This window comes from Calidris pugnax, unplaced genomic scaffold (assembly GCF_001431845.1).
Source record: "Calidris pugnax isolate Ruff unplaced genomic scaffold, ASM143184v1 scaffold276, whole genome shotgun sequence".
Taxonomy (NCBI): Eukaryota; Metazoa; Chordata; class Aves; order Charadriiformes; family Scolopacidae; genus Calidris; species Calidris pugnax.
This window is the reverse complement of record NW_015091112.1, coordinates 1,659,252-1,674,972: the sequence shown is the minus strand read 5'-3', so window position 1 is coordinate 1,674,972 and position 15,721 is coordinate 1,659,252.

Here is a 15,721-nt window from a genome sequence, read left to right as displayed (position 1 = left end):
TCATCACACTAATCCATCTGAGCAGTCTCTAGGTACCAGTGTGTTGCAGCATTCAGTCCAGGGCTTCTGAAGTGCCTTCCCCAAATACCTTAAGGAGCTTCATGTTTCCAGCTGGGTATAAGAGTGACCCAAGACCGACAATATGGAAAAACCAACCAGGGCAATTGTTTGTGTCTGAATAGCTTTATTGTTCAGTGTGTTTAATGCATACTGAACCTGTTGTCTTTATCTATATGTGCTGTTCTCGTAATCCCAAGAAACTGGGAATTATCAGTAAGACAGTCCTAGCAATTTCTACGTATCCTGGGGGGCACTGTGGTTACAGATGGTAGCTCTGCAAATTTTTGCAGTGAAAAGTTACTCCCATAAATTGTCCTTACAGTCATTTAGTGGTGGTTTCTAATGTAAATAACTTTACATGCTTATCATTATAACCAGTAATTGGCTATTACAGTTATGAAGAAACAGCAAGAGTATTAAATAATAGACCCAACTGGTCAAGCCTGTTGAATTTTCTCTTAATTTCCTTTTGTGTGGAAATGGGTTATTGAGGTCAAATGTGTTAAGATCAATAAAGCGAATGCTGATATGGGAAAACTAGAATCTGGCAGATATTCATGAGGGTACCCCTCCAGTACAACTGAAGAAGTTAAGTGAGACACTCTAGCATAGACAAAAACGTTTCTGCAATCTTTGAAACCACCCAGACAAGAGCTGTTTAGGACATTCCCTCATCCCAGTTCGTCCTGCCAGTGCTCAGTGGGGCAGGAGTGGTGTGCAAGAACTTAGCACTTGACTTTTACAGCCATGCAGAATATGTGCTCAAAATTGATCACTGCTCCAGATGGCAGAGCAACCATTTAGGTTTGGACTAGGCACCATGGTACAGCAGCCTGGAAAAGGTCTAAAGAGACCACCTTGTACAAAAAGGTAGACCAAGGCATGAATCAGGGAAACAAAATAATCAGACTGATCACCTTCTCCACCGAATCATAGCCACAGGTCCTGATTCAGATTCCACCTTGCCTTTAAAAGGATCCTGGTGCCTTTTTGTCCCCCAGCTTACATGGTCCTACAGCTCTCACATCGATGCAGCCTTTGAACCATGTGGGTGGTTGAAGTGATGCAAATGGAAAAGCACATCTGAGAGCTGTCAGCACAATTTGGACATGATATAAGTAAGTATCGGAGTGTTTAAGGGCATGTTCCTTTCCCGAGCCACACTAAAATTTCCCACTCAAGTCAATATTAGGTGGCTCACAGGGACTATATTGTCCAACTTACAAGCATGTGAAAAAGAAGGTAGCATTGAATAGGAAATTTCAACAGCTGTCTACATTAAGCCCAGCCAGAAGCCCATTCACTTGGCTTTTTAACCTGCTTTAGGAGGAAAAGTGCAGGTTTCCCAAACAAATCACAGCTGTGGGGCAGGAAGAAGCCTTCTTTGATCAAACTGGACCACTGCAAAATGGCAGATTTTACTGCTTCATTTAATATAAGTTGCTTGCCTGCTTGCAAATGTTAACGTTATGACAGACTAGAACTATCTGATTGCTGAAAAAGAAGAAAACCACTTGTCTTGGCTTTAAGTAGAGAGAGCACATTATTTCTTGAAAATTTTTAGCAAAAAGAAAAGGGAGATTAAAATCTAACTTCCACAAAGGCACACAAACTTTCATCACTATTTTAAATCATGTCTGGCAAATTAAGAATAAAAGAAGTTTAAGATGTCAAAAGATAAAAAACAACTTTGCTTGATTTACACAAAATGCATTCCAGTGAGATATAATACAGGATTTTAATAACAGAAGATGACTTTAGAAGATTTTTATCATCCTGATTAGGCAGGAATTAATTGGTTCCCCAAATAAACTCCGTTCAGGAATCAAATCTCACTTTTAGGTTGTAAAAAACAGAAAAAGATGTAATTAAAAGTCAGAATAATTATTCCTCTTATAATTCCAAATCAAGATTAACCATAATCCTGAGCAGCATCTAGTGCCTAAATGTTGAGTAAAAAAGGTAAGTAGAGGGATAACCTTTGAGCTATTAGGTAAAGCCAAGCAAATGTAGGGAATGTGCATTTTCCCAGATGAATTATTTCAGGAACCAAGCTTTGAACTGCTAACTCTATTGGTTTTGCTCATACATTAGCTTTTTGAGATACCACAGGGTTAAATGCCTGATAAAGGTCATAAAGGTTCTGATCCACAGCCCCTAAGAGTTAATGAGACAGGGGCAGGAACTATAAAATGTTATTTTAGTATAAACTTTAGTGTATAACTGATACATACTTGTACCAATCTTCTTTTCTTTCAAGTTCCTGTGAACTCCTAAAACATACTGGGAAGCCGCAGAGGTGGGCTGTACCCACCCAGATTCAAATTATGCCTTCTTCCATGTGGCTCAGCTAAATATTGGCAGATATTGGCAAAATTGAAGTCCCTAATCTAAATTAGTAAGAAAAGAATCATTACACCTATGTTGGCCTGCCAAAAATGGATGCATTCAGTTTATGGAAAACAGCCAAACCAGTATGAAATGGGGAAAGTATTTTTGTAATTTTTGAGGCAAATGAGGGACATATTAATGCCAAGCACTTTAAAAAAGAAAATTTAAAAAAAAAAAACAACCTACAAGTGGCTTGTAGCTCAGAGAAAAAAGTTACTTAGTATGAGAAAGAGCAGTATGCAGTATGTACCATAGAAATAGCAGAAACACAGCTGCAATCGGGTGCTGCAAAGATATTCCTCTGCGAAAGATACTGCAGCAGCAAAACTTTGATGCACTTGAAAAGAGAGCACAAGGAATGAAATATTATATTCAAAGTTATGGACCACATATAAGTGTTGCAATCATTTGTAGAAGCAGATGAATTTACCAAGGGATAAATGGTGGAGTGAAACAGAAGATGACTGTGGACCCAGTGTCACCTCATACGAAGAATTAGTAGGGCTCATTTTAGAAGAACTAATACAGCTAAAAAGATAACATTATCAATTGTGTTAATTAAGAAAATAACTTTCTGCCCTCTCATAACATATTAAAACAATAGAACTATGAATAATTTTATCTGAGTCCATAAAAGACAAAAGCTAAAAGGATACATTAGTGCCAGAGGGTATTGTTATCTTTTTAAGAGGAAAAAAGGGAATGATCTTTTTCTTTAATTTGTCCGATGATATCTATTTCTCAGAGTCTCCACAGCAAAGTTAGTCAGGTCTCAGTGTCTGCTGGGTCCAAGTCATACTGTCAAGTGTCACTTTTATTCTAAACTTTCCCTGTGTATTTTGAGGAGCATCACCTCGTCCTCCTGCACCCACCCTGACTGCTACGTGGGACCACGAGTCCAACACACCTGGTGACAAACGCTGCTTCGTCCTTTAAATACCTCCTTCTCAGTACTCAGTTTTCTCCAGTTTGATGACAACTGTCAAAACTCATTTCTGTGACACACATCCTTCGCCAAGTACTTCCCAACAGTCCAACTAACTGCTGTATTTAGGAATGTAAATAACAGCGACCAGAAAAATTATCTCAAAACAACTGCAGAGCACCACCCTTTTCTTTCTTTTTTTTTTTTTTCTAATGTCCTAACGTAGTTAAAGATATTGCAGAGCACCACCCTTTTCTTTCTTTTTTTTTTCTTTTTTTTCTAATGTCCTAATGTAGTAAAAGAGACTCCTTCAAAGAATGTCTTGATTCAAGCTCAGTTTAGGGCAAAAATCTGAAGACTTAAACTATGGACTGGGAATCTGTCTTTTCTCCTTGGAAGACTTACTTAACCACCAGGCTGCTGGTTATTCTAGGGTAGATTCTTTCACACCTGTTGAAGAGGAATCATCACTTTGAATTCACTAAGTTAAAGTTTAAACTAACATTTCCTGCACTTTAGGCGTGCACTGTGCTTCGTCACATCAGACTGCTGCTTCAGTGCTAATCACAACAGAAATCAGTAAAATTGCAATGTCTCATATCTCCTGCAAGAGGGAATCAGAGAGCTTCTGGAACATCAACTTTTTGGATATTGATGCTAGGAAAATACTTTATGCCTACCTATCATAGAAGATCTGCTCAACCACATAACATGACATCACATCACAACGCTGGAAAGGCATGGCTAGGAAAAAAGCTACACTCAGATTTATGTGACCCCCATCCCAGCCTAAACACCCCAAGGTGCTTAAGGGTGAGGTGAAACCTAAATTTTTACTTAAAGCCCTGGTTAAGTGACTCTATTTCCTTTCAGTCTTAAAAGTAGTAAGACTCACTACTGAATTTTGAAACAATGCATTAATTGCAAAAAACGGGACAATAATAAATTAACAAGTGGTTATGGGAATGTCTGCAGCTACTTTTACATTATAAGCAGTACAGACCTACAGCAGTGAATCTATAGAGCAACACAGTTGCTGCTGAGGACATTCATTTTTCCAAGCTCTAGCGCTCAGAAAAAACTACTAACCAACAAAAAGGCAAATACATGAAAAAAAAACCAAAAGAGTGAATGATAAGACAAGCCTTTTTATAATGAGTCTTTGATTCTGATTAATAAGCATAGATTATAATCCAAACTCTTAAAAGATGTTTTGCAACATGAGTACTTCATCTAGCATTGTAGGCACATTTGTCCAGGCACTGGAAAAAAAAGCAGTTATCAAAGACTGGTTTCTCCTTGCTGCCTTGCAGGACCAGAGGATTCCACTTTGCAGTAGGTGTCCAATCACCTAAGTGTGGGAACAGAGAGCACCAAGCCACAACCTACCCTCTAGCTCATCCACGGACCATCCTTCCAGCACATCCCGTGCTGAAAGCCCCCCAGCGCCTGTGAAAATAGATTTGAAACTGTTACAAGAGAAATCGATCCGCTGCTTCCTATTAGAAATGGACTCATTCCTGTGTTGCAGACATTCATATTTAATTAATACAAACAATTCCTCTTTTAAATAATATATTTTTTAAAATGGAACTGTTCCACTATAGCCAACCTCAGGAGATCCAAAATCCTGACTCAGACACTATAAAAAAGCAATATCAAGCCTCAGAACTTTTAAGACAAAAAAAAAAAAAAAAAGTTATTTAGGCATTTTTTTACTTGGCCTAATCAATGTCATTTGGTCAGCCCTATCTCAGTTTTGCTTCCCACTCTCTCCTCATCTCCTGCTGGGGTGTTTGACCATGTCCTTTGTGGCTTGGCCAGGCTCTTCTTACCCTGAGGAACTGAGGAAGAACATGTTATCCCCATCTCTTGCAGGAAAGGAGCAGACCACAGAATAGCTGCAACCTTCCTGGACCCTTCCTCCTATAGGGAGGGCACTGAATGAGTAGGGAGAAAAATCTCAGTTGTTCCTGCAGAGCACTTAGCTCCTGAAGTTTTTCCTAAGATTTGCACAAATCCAGGGAATTTCCACCTTCAGCATATTTGCAAGAGGTGAATGACTGCAACAAGAATGGACCTGACCATTACCTGTCTTTTACTGGGTACCGACATTTGGCCTCAGGGTTTTGTAGACCTCTCAGTGGCTGGCACACTGCAAACAGAGCACGAGATTTTTCGTGCCCCAAGTGAGCTTAAGGTCACATCTGCCTCTACAACAACATCTGGAGAAGACGGGAGCTTCATAGTAACTGCTACCTCAGCAGCTGCAAACCACTAATGCAGTCTGTCCAGGCTGTGTTTTTGTCCATTTGTATTTCACCACACACCATGACTTTGCCATTGTCCTTCTTTTCTATCCTAGTCCACCTCTCTTCCCATTTTCTGAAGGAGACTCTTACAGTCCCCTATCCTCCCAAGGTAGCAAAAAGGTCTGGGGGACCAAGAACAGAACAATCCCCTAGGTCCTGCAAGGTCTCGTCCCTTCTTCTATTTGATGGGCAATTTTCAGCAAATTGCTAAACCTCTTCTCCCAGAAGGAAACAGAGTGAATTTGCATCTACAGCAGAGGTGGGCCAATGTGTGCTCTCAAGTCAGTGATACGAGCAAGAATAATGTGTTCTGCTGATTTGGAAAATTATTATAAACCACAAGCTGTCCTAAGAGATGTAAAGGCATGCAATGCTTTTATGAAGTAAGAATGAATTTTTTAGCTCCAGTAACAACAGACTATGATTTTGCAAGTGATGTCATACCCGGATACCTGAAGACTTCCCCCCCCCTCCAAGATAGTGTCTTTGGAATACAACTGTTTTATTTACAACAAGGAAATCAAAACTGAAATTTGAGATTCATCTCAGCAGCCTGTATGTTTTCAATTTTTGATGTGAAAAATCACAAGCATTATGTTTTCAAAGTGCTACATTTATACAATTATCCTTCAATATCTAAAGGGCACATAATAGCATCCACAAGCATGAAGTCATCTGAATTTTGCAATTTATTTGTGGGTTTGTTTTCCTATAGCTCAACAAAACAACAAATAATACTCTCTGTGGTGTAACGCCTGCTAATATCTCCGACAGCAGCCAGATATATGCTGGTGTCCAGGAACAGAATCTGAAGGTGCTAGGGCATGCAGATCGTGGAAAATTCCTTTCTTCTGAAAACAACAATATATTGGAGCAAGATGGCTAGAGCGTAAGACCTCACAACAGTCACCTCTGATTAGGAAGATAAATCTCTTAACTATTCACTCTGGCTGCTAATAAAACCCCCTGTGTGTGGTTTTCAAGCCAGAACCATGACGCTCAATGATGCTCTTAAACTGAAAGAGGGGAGATTTAGATTAGATATTAGGAAGAAATTCTTTACTGTGAGGGTGGTGAGGCACTGTTGCCCAGAGAAGCTGTGAATGCTCCATCCCTGGAGGTGTTCAAGGCCAGGCTGGATGGGGCTTTGAGCAACCTGCTCTAGTGGGAAGTGTCCCTGCCCATGGCAGGTGGGTTGGAACTCAATGATCTTTAATGTCCCTTCCAAATCTAACCACTCTGTGATTCAGTGATAATCCTGGGAGACTGGGTGGTGTTTCCAAGAGACCCAGGTGACTGGGGCTTTGCACCCTGCAGAAAGCAGACACTGAGAAATGAAATGGTGGCATCCAATCATTAGAATCATAGAATCATAGAATGGTTTGGGTTGGAAGGGACCTTAAAGATCATCTAGTTCCAACCCCCCTGCCATGGGGAGGGACACCTCCCACTAGATCAGGTTGCTCAAAGCCCCATCCAGCCTTGTCTTGAACACTTCCATGGATGGGGCATTCACGACTTCCCTGGGCAACGTGTGCCAGTGCTCCACCACCCTCACTGTAAAGAATTTCTTTTGGGTATCTAATCTAAATCTCCCCTCTTCCAATTTAAAACTGTTAGCCCTTGTCCTGTCACTACACCTCCTGACAAGAAGTCCCTCTCCTGCTCCCCTATAGGCTCCCTTTGGTTATTGAAAGGCTGCTATAAGGGCACAACCCTTACGACTGAAAAACAGGCTGGAGAGGATGTCAAGCAAACACTCCTCACCTGATTTCAAGGCAGGATAAATTCTGGTTATGTTGTTACAGATGATTGTACAGCCTGGTCTTAGCAATGGAAATTTCACAGCCTCCCTAGGTAATTTTTTCCTGAGGCTAATTAAAATTTTCAAAGAAAGAAACTTAAGGCCACTCACTTATACAACTCACACTGTTAGAAGAGAGAGACTCATTTTAAACCCAAAATCCTTAATATCTGACACAGGCAGATCCTTTTGAGAGAAATAATATTAGGGATTAATTTCACTATTTCAGGAGTGTAATTAGTTTAGATTCAATAATCTGCTGAATTCAGCCTTCATAAAAGACTTGTTGATGCAAAATAGATTATGAGTGGGGTTGTACACAAGGAAGAACAATTCAAGTGCCCTGAAGAGGCAACACACATATGGAGAAGTGCACTTGTACAGCAAGAAGTGTCACTGCTTCGGCAAAAAACGGGCATCAACAGTGCTTTTTAGGGTTCCCAAAAAAATTGAAAGTCACCACAATATTATACCACAAAATATAAATTAATTACAAGGGATACAAATGCAGCAAGAAGAGAAGAAATCATTAAGGAATTTGGAAGAACGTGAATTCAGATTTTATTTTATCTGGAGAATAGAGGGTGATTAAGAATCGTTGATAGAAACTTGATTGGGGGAAAAAATTTAAATGAAGAGCCATACGAATGTTTGATAAACAACAGTACAGATTTCTTTCTACTTAGGCTTTAGTTCATAAAATCTACCTAACTCCAAAGCATCGTATACACCAACACCACAAGAACACGCCCCGCAGCGCAGTGTGCCCGAGCCAGTGCCCACAGCAGAGGACATTCCCAGTGCCCTTGTTGAAGGGCATGGGAAATCAGCACCTGACACGCATTCACAGCTTGCCCAAGAAGAACACTTTATAATATGGGCCCTCCTTGGATTAAAAAATTCACCTCCAGCTTCAAGCCCTCATTGCAAAGTTCCTCAACTTCAAGAGACAACATATTAGGGGGAACAGATCTGTGTTCCCACTGTGTCCACAAGGAGCCCTCTGGCACACCAGAAATTCCTCGTATCCATGTTTGAGTTCACCCTGCTTCCAAATTTCAGAGCACACACCTCTCCTCTTGTCTGGGTAGACAGCACTATATTTTCTTGCAATAGTTTTCCTGGGAGTCCTGGTGATGAACAAGTCTTCAGGGCTGGGAACCTGCTGCAGCGGAGCACCGCTGACTTACTTGTGCCAAATGTCTGGCTCTACCCCGCTCCTAATCTTGCAGAGGGAATTAGCGTGGTCTATAGGCTTGAGCCAAAACATAGAAAAAGAAAAGTGAGCAGACTTCACAAGACGTGAAGAGGCTGCAAAGGTTTTATTGAATATGAGCATTTCTATGGTACCTAGGGCACAGCAGCGCTAAAGCAGGTTTCACAAGCCTGCTTTCCTTAGGTTGACTTGTGAAAAAAAGTATGAACCGCTCAAATAGAGGAGCTACATAACCAGACTGCCTAGAAGAAAAGTAGTCACGGTTAAGGCATGGCTCAGAGATGACACAAACAGGGGTAAGTAATCCAGCAAATACAATTTTAACCAAGAAAACAGTGCCCCGATAGCTGCACCACAGGAGAACAAGCAACAAGGAAAAGCTATGAAAACAAGACTGGGTAAAGAAAAACAGAAAGGCAATGCCAACTCACAAGATACAGCTCCTGCAATTTTGTTTTTGGCTCCTGGAACACTTTTAGGTGGAGGTTTCCTGTTGCAGAGCCAATCTTATTCCTCTGCTTCCCCATCTCCATCCATTTGTCCATTAAACAAGTGTCCTGGAGACACACAAAAGCCCGATCCTCTCCCAAAGAGAAAGAAGTCGCTTCCTGGTGGACCAGCTTATGAAATCTCATCTGTTCCTTTCTCAAGTAAAACAGTAAGTCCTGGAGTAAATACATGCACAACTATTTTCCAGCTCATAAACTTAATTAGAGTGGCTCAGTGATTTACGTGCAGTCGTATAACGAGTCAGAGGCTGGGAATGTAACTTGGAAATGCCGACTCCCTTTCCCTCACTCTCTCTGCTGGATCTCTCTCCTACCATAGGCTGAGACTGATATTAAAACTGTCTTTTTGCTGCCTGTTCGTCTCTGCAAACCCCGGTGCACTGGGGCACACAGAGAGGGTGTCTGCATCCACCCCATCCTGCTCGGCAAAGAAACACTCTCCAACAGCATGCAAAACACTAGGATTTGCTGATGCCCGGCTCTCAGGTGAGTACTTCGGGGCTAATTTGCAATTAAATGCAGTTTAGAGTTCTGCTAAATGGTTTTTCTTTAGTGTAAAGTGCCACCAGGACACCGTGCTTACAATTTACACCTCCAGGCAATTCCCTTCTCTCTATGAATAAGCAAAGCTGTGGGGAAGGAACACGAACACAGTTTCTGCCAGTACTTGTATGAGAGTATTTTGGGACATTCATTTTAATCTCTTTCTTAGAAATCCACCAGTAATCAGTATCAAATCAATATGAATCAGATAATCAGTATCAAACCAATCAATCAATACTTTATGGTCCAGATGTTGCCCAAACACACAAATCATCAGTTCTCTTCCAAATTCATTCTGTAATAAAGATAATGTCAGATCTGTACAGGTCTCCAAAAAGACAAAAGGAAAACTACTGTTCAAAAAGGACAATATTTATCAAAATGCCATTGTGCTGACCAGGCATGTTACATCATGAAATTATCCCTGGTTATATCACACATGCCTAGAGATCCTGATGCCATCAGAAGGAGTGGAGGAGAGAAAGACATAAAGAACACACCAGAGTCACTCAAAACTTTCAAAAAATTTTTCTGACTTTCTCAGATACCTTTCAGAAGGCTACACCCTAAAATCTTTATTCCTGTGATGGAACATTTTATTCCACAGGGAGGACAAGAAAAGCAGAATGGCAATCAAGAGGATTCTCTGTGAAACTATCAGTGAAACTAGTATGAAGATGGACCTAAGTTAAGAATACAGTGGAAATACACAGTGTAAGCACTTAGATGTGCACGTATGCATGCAATTTTGCACCTGTATTTTTTGCATGTACACACCCATACTTTCAGGATCTTGCAAGAACAGGAGGAGAAATGGGACTTACCTTATTCATGAACTCTGTATAGAGCATCCCCCCTAGAGCTCCACAGCTGCTTTTATTTTAATGTCTGGATTGGAGCAATCTGTAAAAGCATAAATCCACAGCGCTCTTGGCGTCTCAAGTTTTAGAATTCAAGAGGGAGAGGGGAAAATCACGCTGTTCCTCAGTAAAAGGCAACCTCTTTGCTTCCCCCCCTTCCCAACCCGGGCTCCCAGCCTCTGGATGCTGCACTGTTCCTCCCTCTCTCCCTCTTCCCAGCGGTGCTGCTGTCGATCATCCACTTTACCCCATGAAAATCCCTCTCTGGAGCATCCTGCCCCTGCCTCCCTGCCGATCAGCCTCCCAAAGCAGCAGTGACCCCTCAGAGGGATACCCCTGGGAGGGCACCGCTGGCAAAGGAAGGGGCGTAAAGCCAGACCTGCCAAATTCTGCCCAACCACATGTCACATGCTGCTGGATCCCTCCTGCCAGCACAGCTGTAATCCTCTTTATTGCCCGCGCCACAAAACCGAGAATGCTTTTAAACTTGGAGGTTTACGTGTTTTTTCTCATCAAGTGATTCTTACTTTCTGGTAAGAAAGGGGAAAAAAAAATAATCTGCAGTCCTAAAAGGTGTTTTCACGCAGTTAATAAACAGCATCTTTTAGCATTGTATTTCACTCGTGTTCACCAGCACTAGCAGTCACCTACAAAACTGGGCTGGACAGTAAGAAGAGGTGTATGTATATGTATACCCTCAACTCAGTAAATTTTTACATGAACTGAAGACGTGACTTTCAATCCCCACGGAAGTAAAATAAAATTTAAAGTTGGCAAAAGAATTTTACAAATCTGAAATACAAGACTCGGTCTCAGATTTTTCCTCACCGGGGCAGATTTCTGAGTCTGTACAGCTCTGTCCCACAGAATCGCTTCGCTTTCATCAGCTGCCTGCTCGAGAAGTGCTTTCCTGGGTAACACAGCAAAATTAATCCAGTCCTGGATATGGAAAGAATATTGCAGGGAACATTTTAGCTGCTCTGTGACAAGACACTAACGCTGTCACCTTTCTGCCCGGGGGTAGGAATTAAGATGCTGCAAAAGTCACTGAAAGATTTTAATAAATAACAACTTCACATGACATTTTAATATGGAAGGTGAATACAGACTGTGATAGTTTTTTGGTTTTTTTTGCTTCATTTTAAAAAAATCATCACTAATTTCATTGGTGTGTTTCTATGCTTGCTGGGAGGTGAAAAGATTGTATCCAACAAGTAAAAAAGAAACAGGATTGTATTCTAGTGGTAAAAGAAGATAAGAAGAAGCAAATGATTTCCAGAAATACAGAGATTCTCCTGAGCCAGGGCAGACTTCCAGAAATACAGAGATTCTCCTGAGCCAGAGTGTTACAGTAAGTCTGGATATCACTCTCTGATGGGTACATAAAACATAAAAGCAGCATGGTTTCTCCTTTCCTAATGAAGGGATTGGGATTAGCCCAGTTTGGGTTGCAGACTGGCCCTAGTTAGTTCACCCAGACTGCAGCCTTCCCTGGTGCACAGGCAGATCCTTCAGCCCATAAGCACGGTGTAGAGAGGGAGGAATCATGAAACGCCAGAGAGTAACTTTCTAACTGACCCAAAATCCAGGCTACACCATCAGAAACCTTGGCTGGCAAGTGACTTCAGTAGACTTTGCTACGGAATTAACAGGAACACAGTGCTTTATGTTCAGCTGATTTGAAGCTGCTTTGCAGAAAATGCTCATCGTTAGTGCCATGTTTTATTTACAGGGTGAAGAATCAGGGCAGAGAAGGATCAAAGCCACGCGGTTGTCCAAATAGAAAATTCACTCTAGGTAGGATTTTCAGTCTTCCAAACTACTGTTACAGTAAGTCTGGATATCACTCTCTGATGGGTACATAAAACATAAAAGCAGCATGGTTTCTCCTTTCCTAATGAAGGGATTGGGATTAGCCCACTTTGGGTTGCAGACTGGCCCCAGTTAGTTCACCCAGACTGCAGCCTTGCCTGGTGCACAGGGAGATCCTTCAGCCCATAAGCACGGCGTAGAGAGGGAGAAATCATGAAACGCCAGAGAGTAACTTTCTAACTGACCCAAAATCCAGGCTACACCATCAAAAACCTTGGCTGGCAAGTGACTTCGGGAGACTTCATAAAGCATAAAAGCAGCATGGTTTCTCCTTTCCTAATGAAGGGATTGGGATTAGCCCAGTTTGGGTTGCAGACTGGCCCTAGTTAGTTCACCCAGACTGCAGCCTTCCCTGGTGCACAGGCAGATCCTTCAGCCCATAAGCACGGTGTAGAGAGGGAGGAATCATGAAACGCCAGAGAGTAACTTTCTAACTGACCCAAAATCCAGGCTACACCATCAGAAACCTTGGCTGGCAAGTGACTTCAGTAGACTTTGCTACGGAATTAACAGGAACACAGTGCTTTATGTTCAGCTGATTTGAAGCTGCTTTGCAGAAAATGCTCATCGTTAGTGCCATGTTTTATTTACAGGGTGAAGAATCAGGGCAGAGAAGGATCAAAACCACACAGTTGTCCAAATAGAAAATTCACTCTAGGTAGGATTTTCAGTCTTCCAAACTGCCAGTGTGTGCCAAAAGAATTGTAGGCATCAGGAAAGCTCCTGAGATGCGAAGATGCAGAAGCTCCAGCCCATCCACAACCACTTCTGTGCTGCTACCCTGCAAGCTTCAAGAGAAGGAAACCAAGGTAAGTGGCTGCTCACTAGGTGTTAAGTCCCAAAATCAGATGCTACACAGTCTCCCTTCTCTCCTCACCTCCACTTTTTTCACATCAACATGGAGAACAATGGTAAATAGCAGGACTTCTTGAGGGATAAAGAAGGTGGTATAACACAAGAGGGTCAGGACTAGGAAAGAGCAAAGAGGGTGAAAACGAGGAAAAGGGAAAGATGAGTGTAGTTTATAACATCACTGAGAGCCTTTGGCACTAGGAGACAACAGGAACATGGTTCTCCTCCAAAGCAGCAACCAAAGAACCAAAGAACTTCCAGGGCTCCCACTGGCACTTCTGAGGACCTTTTTTTTCTCAACAAAAAACATGAAGCCCCTCTTACCTGCATCATTTGCACCACTACGCAGTGTTCTCAGTGCAGCAAGTGGAACGTCGGTGCAAAGTAAACATGGTCATAGGCCTACAGCAGGTTGTCTTAAATGTTCAGAGAATTGTAGGCATCAGGAAAGCTCCTGAGATGCGAAGATGCAGAAGCTCCAGCCCATCCACAACCACTTCTGTGCTGCTACCCTGCAAGCCTCAAGAGAAGGAAACCAAGGTAAGTGGCTGCTCACTAGGTGTTAAGTCCCAAAATCAGATGCTACACAGTCTCCCTTCTCTCCTCACCTCCACTTTTTTCACGTCAACATGGAGAACAATCGTAAATAGCAGCACTTCTTGAGGGATAAAGAAGGTATAACACAAGAGGGTCAGGACTTGGAAAGAGCAAAGAGGGTGAAAATGAGGAAAAGGGAAAGATTAGTGTAATTTATAACATCACTGAGAGCCTTTGGCACTAGGAGACAACAGGAACATGGTTCTCCTCCAAAGCAGCAACCAAAGAACCAAAGAACTTCCAGGGCTCCCACTGGTACTTCTGGGGACCTTTTTTTTCTCAACAAAAAACATGAAGCCCCTCTTACCTGCATCATTTGCACCACTACGCAGTGTTCTCAGTGCAGCAAGTGGAACGTCGGTGCAAAGTAAACATGGTCATAGGCCTACAGCAGGTTGTCTTAAATGTTCAGCACGGTCATTCATATGGTTATAAAAAAAAATAAATAATCACAGCTTGATGCTTAATGTCACACTGATCAGCTAAGATAAAACTTAAGTAACTCTCTGTTCTGCTTATGCAGTTTCAGCTTGGCTACACACAATGGCTTGAAAGAGGGAAATTTGAGTGCAAGAGCCTCATCCATCAGGATGTGTCCACCCAAATTAACTCCTATTGCACTCGCACTCTCTCATTAAGAAATAGATGTCAGTACTCATAGAGGGGAAGGCTGTGTGAAACTCCAAGACATACATCATGACATGTGACAGAGCAAATTAATACGATGCCAGCTCGAAGCTTAAGGCTGAGAAGAGCTCGGTGGTGGTGGGTGCCATCCCCTCTTGGGGCCTCATCTTCTAGCTGCCAGAACTTGTTAACGGAGTTATTGACTATCCTAAATTTACTAGCACCATTTGGATGATATTTTAAATATTAATGTTCAGAAAGAATTTTCCAAGTGCAGCCATTGTGCACATGCCCAGGCCTTCCCTGTTGGCATGTTATGAATTGATCACCTGTAAGCTCTTGAGCAGTTACAAGGCAACTGGAAGCATGAAAATTCCAGTGTATTTTGTTCATCCAAACACAGCTCTCTCCCTCTAGGTATTGTGGGTAGCTGCTTGAAGTATCATTCCTTTTGCACAGATAGCCCGAGTCAGGTAGGAATATAAAATAGTTCCCTTTTCTTCTTCCACCTCAAGAAAAGAAACCAACCTCATTCTTCTTAGCATGTAATCCTCAAGAGAAAAAGCATATTTCTATGTCAAAAGAAATTTCACCTTGATATGAAAAACATAGCTGAGAGTAGTAAAGTGAATTGGTTCCTAAAAAAGCCAGGTTTTCTAGGACTAGAGAACTAGGTCTAAAAATATTCCTAATTCTAACTTGTCCTATACGCATCGCTCCAAAACAACTTGTACCAACTTCCACTGCAATGTAAGCAACATCTCCTTTAACGTGCATGCATGTAGGAGTATTTTTCTCTTACTAAGGCATAAAAAAACTCTGTGTGATCAGTCAAGCCACTAATTCTGTCCTCTGGGTCTGCAGAACTTGCCAAAGACAACCTTAAATTAGGCCACCTGCTGACAGATCACTCAGGCCATCTGGGTATGTCTCACTTCAAAAAAAGTCCTATTGCAAGCAAGGAAGACATCTTGGGATCTTCTGTTTTGGCCTGTTGGTCCCCAGTCTCCAAAGAGGAGGAAAGGTACAAAGCAAAGGGACAGCCAAATAAGTGCAACATCCCATCATATACAGGTGAACAGATTTCTAGAATTAATTCCATGAACTATGAAGTTAATTATACATGCGGGCTAAGATTCATCTCACCTAACAT